Genomic DNA, 11,298 nt, shown 5'->3' on the forward strand with positions numbered 1-11,298 from the left:
ATATCACGAATGCAGGGCTGGTTTAATATTAGGAAAATTATTAGCATAATTGACCATATCAATAACCAAATTAACAAAAACCATATGATCATCTCAATAGATGCAGAAAAAGCATTTGATAAAATCCAACATCCATTCCTAATAAAAATACTTGAGAGTATAGGAATAAATGGACTTTTCCTTAAAATAATCAGGAGCATATATTTAAAACCATCAGTAAGCATCATATGCAATGGGGAAAAACTGGAACCTTTCCCAGTAAGATCAGGAGTGAAACAAGATTGCCCACTATCACCATTATTATTCAATATTGTATTAGAAATGCTAGCCTCAGCAATAAGAGAAAGAGATTAAAGAAATTAGAATAGGTAATGAAGAAACCAAATTATCACTCTGCAGATGATATGATGGTATACTTAGAGAACCCCAGAGATTCTACTAAAAAGCTATTAGAAATAATTCATAACTTTAGCAAAGTTGCAGGATATAAAATAAATCCCTATAAATCTTTAGCATTTTTATACATCACTAACAAAATCCAACAGCAAGAAATACAAAGAGAAATTCCATTCAAAATAACTGTCGATAGCATAAAATATTTGGGAATCTATCTACCAACCTGACTTTTGAAAGGAAAGTCAGGAATTATATGAGCAAAATTACAAAACACTTTCCACACAAATAAAGTCAGATTTAAATAATTGGAAAAATATTAAGTGCTCTTGGATAGGCCGAGCGAATATAATAAAGATGACAATACTCCCTAAACTAATCTATTTATTTAGTGCTATACCAATCAGACTCCCAAGAAAATATTTTAGTGACCTAGAAAAAATAACAACAAAATTCATATGGAAGAACAAAAGGTTGAGAATCTCAAGGGAATTAATGAAAAAAAAAAAAAAAGCAAATGAAGGTGGCTTAGCTGTACCTGATCTAAAACTATATTATAAAGCAGTAGTCACCAAAACCATTTGGTATTGGCTAAGAAATAGATTAGTTGATCAGTGGAATAATTAGGTTCACAAGACAAAATAGTCAACTATAGCAATCTAGTGTTTGACAAACCCAAAGATCCTAACTTTTGGGATAAAAATTCATTATTTGACAAAAACTGCTGAGAAAACTGGAAATTAATATGGCAGAACTTAGGCAGGGATCCACACTTAACAACGTATACCAAGATAAGATCAAAATGGGTCCATGATTTAGGCATAAAGAATGAGATTATAAATAAGTTAGAGGAACATAGGATAGTTTACCTCTCAGACTTGTGGAGGAGGAAGCAATTTGTGACCAAAGATGAACTAGAGATCATTATTGATCACAAAAAAGAAAATTTTGTTTATATCAAATTAAAAAGCCTTTGTGTAAACAAAACTAATGCAAATAAGATTAGAAGGGATGCAACAAATTGGGAAAACATTTTCACAGTTAAAGGTTCTGATAAAGACCTCATTTCCAAAATATATAGAGAATTGACTTTAATTTATAAGAAATCAAGCCATTCTCCAATTGATAAATGGTCAAAGGATATGAACAGACAATTTTCAGATCGTGAAATTGAAACTATTTCCACTCATATGAAAGGGTGTTCCAAATCACTATTGATCAGATAAATTCAAATTAAGACAACTCTGAGATACCATTACACACTTGTCAGATTGGCTAAGATGGCAGGAAAAAAATAATGAGGAATGTTGGAGGGGATGCAGAAAAACTGGGACATTGATGCATTGTTGGTGGAGTTGTGAACAAATCCAACCATTTTGGAGAGTAATCTGGAATTATGCCCAAAAAGTTATCAAACTGTGCATACCCTTTGATCCAGCAGTGTTACTACTGGACTTATATCCTAAAGAGATACTAAAGAAGGGAAAGGGACCGGTACGTGCCAAAATGTTTGTGTCAGCCCTGTTTGTAGTGGCTAGAAACTGGAAAATGAGGGAATGTCCATCAATTGGAGAACGGTTGAGTAAATTGTGGTATATGAATGTGATGGAATATTATTGTTCTGTAAGAGACTTACATGAACTGATGCTAAGGGAAATGAGCAGAACCAGGAGATCATTATATACTTCAACAACGATACTGTATGAGGATGTATTCTGATGGAAGTGGATTTCTTTGACAAGGAGAAGATCTAACTCAGTTTCAATTGATCCATGGACAGAAGCAGTTACACCCAAAGAAAGAACAGTGGGAAATGAATGTAAACTGCTTGCATTGTTGTTTTTCTTCCTGGGTTATTTTTACCTTCGGAATTCAATTCATCCTGTGCAACAAGAGAACTGTTTGGTTCTGCACACATATATTGTACCCAGGATATACTATGACATATTTAACATGTATAGGACTGCTTGCCGTCTGGGGGAGGGGATGGAGGGAGGGAGGGGAAAAGTCAGAACAGAAGTGAGTGCAAGGGATAATGTTGTAAAAAAATTACCCAGGCATGGATTCTGTAAATAAATTATTCAAAAAATTTAAAAAAAAGAAAAGATCTTGTTAAAAAAATGTCCTGACAATTTCTCAGTTTGTCTCTTTGCACAAGCTTTCCCATGAGACCCTTTAGATATTTAAAAATGGGTAAGTCTTCTCTTATCCAGGCTGAACATCCCCACATTCTTCAATTGAACCTCAAATGACATGAATTTCAGGTTTTTTGGTTGGTATAAGAACTATTAAGAACTATAAGAACTAGTTCATGATTCTCCAACTTACAACATGAATATAGGCAGTAGCTTTTTTCTGCAATATGAGAGGGTAACCCCAGGCTCGTGGCTAGTATGTTGTAGTTTTCAAAATTAGTAATGAGTGTAAGAAAGCGTGTGGGATATAGAAGATCCTTACCCAAAATGACTACTCAGAGATCACTCAAAATAGAAAGCAGAAAGTTTGGTTATTAAACTTTCGGAGGATGCAGCATCCCATCACGAGATAAGAGAAAGAGAAAGCTTGTGGCAGGAGGATTAAAGAAATAGTAAAGAAACACAGCTTTTATACAAGAGATTCTATCACAAGTAAGAGAGCTTTGAGAAGGGGAGGGGGAGGCATCTAATTGGTTGTTGCTTTCTGGAGAGATTGGAATGGAAGGTTTCTGTTTTCATGAAATCACCTGATTTCTAGGAAACAGAAAATCAGGCCTTTAGGCTTCAGACAGTGGTCAACCTAATATACTAAATATTGATAAATGTCAAATACTAATAAATGTCATCAGCTCAGATTAAGTAAACATGTTTATAGCTGGCCAAGGCTCAAATAAATATGGGCCTGCACATATTATGCAGGTCATAGGGGAAACACAGAAATAATGAAAATAAAATACAGAAAAAGAATTCACATATTCCTGTAAATTCTTCATCTAATCTCTCTATTCCACACAGAAGGCTTGAATGAGAGGTGTCCTAGACAAAAGTTCCAGGAACTGCTAATGACCCTGTCTGAGACTTCCCTGGAAATTCAAAGTATTTCCAAGCTTCCTGAGAATGAAAACTGTCCCTGTTATTTCAGCACCCTTGGTTATTTTCTGAATATAACTTTGTATGTTACAAGAGCTTTCCTCCATAAAATTCTCAAAAAAATATGGGGTCTATTGAATTTAAAACATTTTTAGCCAGCTCTGTATGTTCTGATCACTTTTGCCTTACTCAAATGAAAGGGTTTGAATTTAAAAGCTGGCATTTATCTAGTTCTTTAAGGTTTACAAAGTTATTTCCTCACAAAAATTGAGGCAAATGGCGCAAGTATTGTTAAAAATGATGAAACTGAGGCTGAGATAAACTAAATAACTTGTTTGGCATGATTTGGCTAGCATCAGAGTTGAGATTCATATTCAGATTTTCTGACTCTTGGTTCAGAATTCTTTCCTTTAAATCACCTTATCTCTTGTTAAAACACCCCATTAACTGAATGTTAAGTCTCTTTCCAGCTTTGAAATGCATTGGTCTATGATTCTATTAGGGTCAAACATACACACACACACACACACACACACACACACCCCTAAATTGTGTATCAAGATAGAGAAAGGTTCTAAGAGCTTCCTTTTTCTTTTATCTTTGTTCTCATGTAATTCTTCATTCCCTTCACTCTTCCCAGCCTTGGCCAAAAAATTAAAAATAAAGGAGACAGAAAGATGAATAGAGTCAGAGAATAAAAGTAATTTGTTTTAAGACCATTAACTATTATCTTGCACATAAGAATATGTTTTAAGCATTTTGATGCATGGGTTGTTCTATAGTCCTTGGCAAATTCACAATACTTGTACTACACAAAATACTTCCAGTGAATTAAATGGATCTTGGCCTTGAGAAACAAGTCATAACACACACTTCCATTGAGATCCTAAGACATAAACCATCAAGTCAGATGTGGTAATGATGCCACAGTTAACTACCAATTATGCTCCAATAATTGATGCCAAAAGAATTGAAATTGCAAACTCTGATGGGAAGAAATGTCAAAAATGCATAGATACAAAACAGTCTAATAGCAATAAAACATAAGGACCTGAGGGAAAGAGGAGATGCTGTGGGGGAAAAGCACCTCAGTAAAGATATTTACAGCTCACATAGTTGTTCCCTAGGCAGAGGAAAAGTGTGTTATCTGTTCCCAAGAGTATATCTGTTCTGGAGCTTGGAAACATTCTGCCACGATCTTTTTTTTTACATTATATTTTTGGGCAAATATAACTTTTTCTTTATCTATAGAATGAGAGATTAAATAAGATGATCTTTAAGTTATTTTCTATAGTTCTAATATGCTATAAGTTTAAGATGAATAAGCCACCTGGAAAAGTTAAGCAAATGCATAGCAATGGAAACCAGTATTTAAATGGCACAGACTGTAACTAATGGGATAGATTCCAGTTGACATTTGGGAACTAAACCACAAAGTTCCTTTCATGTTTACAAGAAAATACCAACCAAACAAACAAACCCAACACCCCTTCCTCTCCCCCCTATCAACCAGCAAGATTATGTAATATAGAATATGCCCATAAGATGGCACTACACTTCAGCTTCCAAAACAGTTTTCTTATAGTACCTGTGTGGGCCTCCTCCCTGGTCTGAATGTGCCAACCTTCATAATAGATACCATGTACCCATTGCCTGGAAGAAGGTGCTCATTCTACAAATCTTTAGACTTCTCTTCCAAATGCCGTATGGCTTCACAAGCTCCTCCTGGTATAAGCATTGGCTGTAGAATCAATATTGATCTAGGAGAAAATTAAATGCTACTCCATGTTATTGGAAAATTAAAGGAAAATATCTGCTGTCTCACCCTCTCCCACATACCTGTGAAATTTCCTGTTTTCTGTTGATCAACCACTAAATTCATAAAACTCAAGTAAACAGTGTTCAAGATCTGTGGTTAAATGTATTATTAAAACCGGTAAAATTGCATAGATGCTGTCAAGCATTCTCTTCTTATGGAGCTCTTCACTCAATTATCTCCCAAATTAAAGCTGGGTCATCTCAATTATCCAGGATTAGAGAAGATTAGGGAAAGGTTCTGTGCATTTAGGACTTTGGAATTTAAACAAGAAGTCAAGGGCAATACATATGTCTTCCTCCTCTTTCCTCTTCTATGTACTTCAATGTTTATCTGATCCTAGTCCTCTGTGATTCATCTTGGCAGCTATGATCCTCCCAATCTTGGTTAGAAATTTGTATCTCTATTCTTGTTTTGGACCTCAGCTTCTGAAAGATAGAACTCGGGATGCATTGCTGGTACTTGAGCAGTTTATCTCATCTGCCATATGTACCACTCAATAGCAGAGATCTGGGCAATCACCAAGCTCTTTATAGCTTTCAAACTCTAGATGACGTCTTCCCTTTATGGTGACCCCTTGCGGATGGGAATGCTTTGTTTCCATTACTCTAGGATCAATTTGGATTATCCAACTAGATGATGACTCCATTTTACTAGGAAAACTCCTGCTCTTCTACCTACTTTAGAACTACTGTTTCTTAATTAATTCACCTCTAGTTCAAGGACATACTGTAATAAGCATACAATGGGATTAAGTGAAAAGTAACAAAAACAGAAGCTTCATTCAGATGTAACATAGATATGGAACATACATTTCATTTGACCTCTGGTCCCACCACTTCTCAAAGGCAGAAATCTTGTCAAAGCTAAAATTGACCTTTTTTTCTCCTTTCCTAGTATGAGAGCTAAAAATTCATATGCTGACTACTCATGGCAAAGAGCTAAGTAAAAGAGCATCTTTCCATTATGTAGTCTACAATGCCTGTGGATATATCTTATTTATTTCCTTAAATTAACAGTGTATTCTCTCCCCTCTTTCCTCAACCTACACCTTCTCCTTGCTTTGGTTGGATTCTGCTGGCTCATGGTAATCATTCATAATCTGAAGCTTCAGGAAGCACCTGTAATAGGGTCCCAAGCTATAGGTAATAGGGCCCAAGCTATAACCAGTTAAGTTGTATCCTAATGTTCATAACTAAGGTCCATAGCAGAAGGCAGAAATGTCCTAAATTGGACCTCATTAGGTCACTGCCTTATCTTTCACTGTTAAAATTCCATGCTCCATCCCCATTTCAGCTTCTATATATTGTCTTTTTCTATTAGAATATAATTTCCTTGAGGTTAGAAACTATTTCTATTTGTATTCCCAGAATTTGTTTCTGGGGTACAGTAATTCTTAGAACATGCTTGTTAACTGAGTACAATGAAATCAGATCCATGGATATGCTCCCTTCTTAAATCCTATCTTAGAGGGTTAAACTCTATATCTTTAAATCCTCTATTAGTATACCTGGACAATACATGCTCCTATGCCCTCTCTGAAATTACTATTAGGTAAGTAGGAATGTTTCACCAACAATACATATCTTAAACTGAGGATATTATGCTATCACAATCAACATTGCTAAGTAACCACAGTGTCCATAGTATTGTACTAAACCATGGATACAGGTTTCCTTAATATTGTGATATTTAAAAAAGTTTGAGAGACAGTTTCTAGGTAATTTAATCATTTTATTCATAATGTCAATATGTTTAATAATAAAATTATGGTCATTTGCCTGTATTTCTTAGACTGAAGATTCTTTATGATGGTACACTCACATTTTATTTGCTCTTGGAAGAGTAGATGTCCCTGAAAATGGCAATCAATTCTGATTAGTTAATAATTAATGAGAAAATGAATATTACAGTAAAAGGCTGGGGTATATTACAATGAGGATCCTAAGGTACATGAATTGGATCACTGTTGGACAGAGATTTACCAATTTCCATATCACCTGTTTGACAAAAAGGAGAACCAACATTTTTCAGACCTATCTTACACTGAGCAGGAATCTCTCATTAGTCCATAATTAGAATTTCTTTTAATGTTTGATTAGATATTGACCTGGGTAAATCTTTGTGAAAGATTTCCCACACTGGTTGATTTCTGCATGAAGAAATAGAAAAGGAAAAAACCTTGCTTCTGGTCCAATAATTTGTTATTAAATATATAAGAGAAGTGATAATTTCTCTCAATATGTAAACCTGTCTTTCATACTGCAATCTGCCTTCAATAGGCAATCCCCTTAGAACCTCTAGTTTATTTCTTGGTGAGAAAAAGATGTTTAGAAACACAATTATTTAGGAATGGAAGAACAAACATTCTTTTAGATTTGCTGCAGTAAAAATATACAGAATTGGGCTAACTAAGGTAATTAGATCAAACGCAGTAATATCTATGGGATGTTATGAAATACAGAAAGAATTAAAATCAATTCCACAAGACTTTATTGAGCATTTAATATGAGCAAGGCATTACTAAGCAGTAGGGAAACAAAGAAAAAAGTCCACACATGTCCTTTCTTTCGAGGATTTGTTTTCTACTAGAGAATGCTGCGTGGACAAGTAAATTTACCACATGGTAAGTAAATACAGGATAATTTGAAGAGGAAATGTACTAACAATAGAGGTACTAAAGTCATGAGTAATAAATGATCATGACTTTCAAGTAGAGACATACCCTGGTTCCAGGACATGTAGTTTCTAATGATGTCAAGCAATAAGGGAATTGTTACAATCAAATTGAATGAATGACAAAAAGAACTCACTGATTTTCAGTTCTTAGCTCTTTTATAGGTTTGCTTGACAAAGAAAGGGCTGAGAACCCTAAAAGGCATAGTTTTACTCCACTAGTTATCTTACAAATTGTTCACCTTATTGTACATGGGGGTTTTATATTCCAAGGTAAAGATGGCTGCAATGAAAATTTGATTCAATCTCATGCCCTCTTCTCTGTGTTTCATTGTAGAATATCAGAGATTTAAATGTGATTGGCCTTATAAGTAGATCATCATACCTGGTGTCATGAGGAAGACTAGATAATCCCTTGTCCTTCACTGTGTATTCCTCTTCATCACTACCACTGTTTGTCAAATGCTTGAAATTGCACGATTGGGGATTTGTCTCTCTTGGACTTCTCAGTCTCGAAGAGTACTCTCCTCAAACAGAAATGCCCTGATTGAGCTAATACATTTAAGGGATTAGTGGACAGACAGCTCCCAGAGACCAAGAACTGAAGGGAATGGAGTGTAGGGATAGGAGTGGCAGAGAGGATTATAGACAATAATTGAGAAAGAGAAATAGGAGGAGTAGGGTATTTAAAAGGGACATGGAAAATTATTAAAGTCAAACATGCATATTACCATTTTTCTGAGGGTTTTGAGAGCTTAAAGAAAAGAATTGAAAAAAGCAATATTATTTCACGTACTGAAAAATATTCAGTGTGTTTGTTATTTAGTAGTATTTTCTCTATTTACTTCACCACAAAATTTCCTGTAAGGGAGCTCACCAACATCTTCATCATCTTGCTCTAGCCAAATGAAAATATGAAAAAAAAATGGTGAAAAAAAAAGGTCATTTCTTTATCATGGCAGGGGTTAGCCAATGTAGACTACTGATGCTTTGCATCTAAAATTGACAAGGGGGGAATGATGAGGAGAGACTCCAAAACTCTCTCTCTGAAAACTTCTTTAAGGGGAAAGTCTCCTTGAATCCTGGCCTCAGTAAAAGACTCTGCCTGAGGGAAACAGGATAAACAGCTTCATTCTGTTATCCTATGTCAGTGGGTTACCCACTGATAACACTCACTACTGATTAAGCTTCCCATTGAATTAAAGGTCAGCCTAAAGATACTCATTCAATTCTAAGATTTCTCTATTCTAATTCCAGATCATACTGTACCGGCCTGTGAAGAGCAAACTCCAGTTTGTAGCCAAGGCCTCAATTGTAAAATGAGCCAACTTGGGGCTCAGTCCTTGCAGAGGACTTAACATGCCAAGGAATATCTTTCCCTGGCATAGCAACAGCCTCTGCCCGCTGAAATGATATTCTCTTTCAGCATTACCCTTTCTTTACCTTTCTCACCTATTTCCCTAATAAGAATTTATACCTCTCTGTTGGGATTTCTTTGCTAGAAATTCTCTATCTCTCTACTAGGACTCCTTCACTAGAAACTTTATATCTCTCTGTTGGGACCTTGCCACCAAGGAATTCAGTCTTTCTATTCATACATAGAAAAGGCCAATGCCAATAATAAACTTTTACAAGTCTAGCTTTTGGGTTCGTAAATTCCTTTATGAAGGACCTCTGTGCCACCAGAAGGGGATTCCCACAACTCCCTACCCTATGCCGAATCCTAGGGGGAATCTAGGGGAACCAAACCTCTTCATTTGGTTCCCTGAACCCCAAACTTGCCAATAACTTCATCATTTAACTCTCTGACAACCAGAAACCCAAATCTCATAAAAATGACTAGCTCCTACCCTTGAAGCTGCACAAATACCTTAAAATTGTGTGACAATTACTTATAAAGGAAATTGATATGAGCATGACTGCAAGTTGGAAATTAATTGGAGAAGTGGTTGGATCATTCCCTATATACTTTAGAGAAGCAGGAGATTTCTAGTTATCTTGGAATACATAGCTTTACTCCCCAGGGAGTTTCCAACTTCTGGATTACATTTTGATGCCATTGTTTAATGTCACTAAGAATCTATGAAAAGAAAAGTGCCCAGTAATTATTTCATGGCAACCAAGTGATGCAGTAGTTAGAGTGCATTTTTTCTAGCTGTCACTGATTCCTGGAATGATTTTCCTCCTTTGTTTCATCTATTGACATCCATGGCTTCCTCTAAGTCCCAACTAAAATGCCATCTTTTATTGAAAGCCTTTCCTGATCCTACTGTCAAATATTTTCTTACTTATTTTGTATATTACTTGCTTTGTATATATTTATTTGTATGTTGTCTCTCTCATTAGATTGTAAGCTACTTAAGGGCAGGGTTGTCTTTTATCTTCTCTTGTATATCTAGTACTTACCATAGTGCCTGAAACATAGTAAGCACTTAACAAATGTCTATTGATTGCTTAATTGCTTCACTTTTACTCACTTATTTATCTATTTGTTTAGGTAAGTTGTGTGAGTTTCTGACCTGTGTTTTCAAGTCTTTGTGAAACTCTGTTTTAGAAATGCCCTCCAGTGAAGTAGATGAGCAACTCGTTTGTAACTTAGAATCTCAGAAAATTTCTGGGTATCCTGAGGAGGTAAATGACTGGATCAGAATCATAAAGTTAGTTATATGTGTCCAGAGATAATTTGACAATCACTGAGCAAAATTTTAAAATATTAATTTTAATATTTAACAAAAATCTCTATAGCCATTGCATTGCCAATTCTAAATGACCTAGGACCCATTTTTCCTCTTCATTTACTCTCAAACACTAAGCCATTGATTAAGAATGCCAAAAACTGGCATTCTTAAAAAAATTAAAAAAACAGAGCAACTGATCAAGATTTACATGTATTTGTTGTTTATACTAGTGTTACACCAATCAAGAAAATGAATGACCCTATTCAATAACTATGGGACCCTATGCAACTAACAATTAGCCTTAGGCCTCAGTTTCTTCATATAAAAAATAAGAAAAATAAAATTGTCCTCTTTTAAAACTATATACAAATACATAAATGCTGTTAAAAGCTAACCTGTAATGAGAATAAATCATTGTGAAATTGTTTTCTTTCTTTGGGAAAGCTATCTGGAAATAGAATGACCACACATTAAGAAAAATAGGTTCTTTTTATCTACACTTGATGATTCTCCCCTCTCCCCCCTTCTATTAGCCTTAAGGAAGCTTCAGAGAAAGATAATAGTCTATTTGGGATATGTGCTGAACAAAGTTCCTGTCAAAGTAAAGATCTTTCATGATTCATCTGAGGAAATAAGTGATAGTGAATGATTTGAAGTCCAGGGCCATATT

Source organism: Sarcophilus harrisii, chromosome 3 (genome assembly GCF_902635505.1).
Source record: "Sarcophilus harrisii chromosome 3, mSarHar1.11, whole genome shotgun sequence".
Taxonomy (NCBI): Eukaryota; Metazoa; Chordata; class Mammalia; order Dasyuromorphia; family Dasyuridae; genus Sarcophilus; species Sarcophilus harrisii.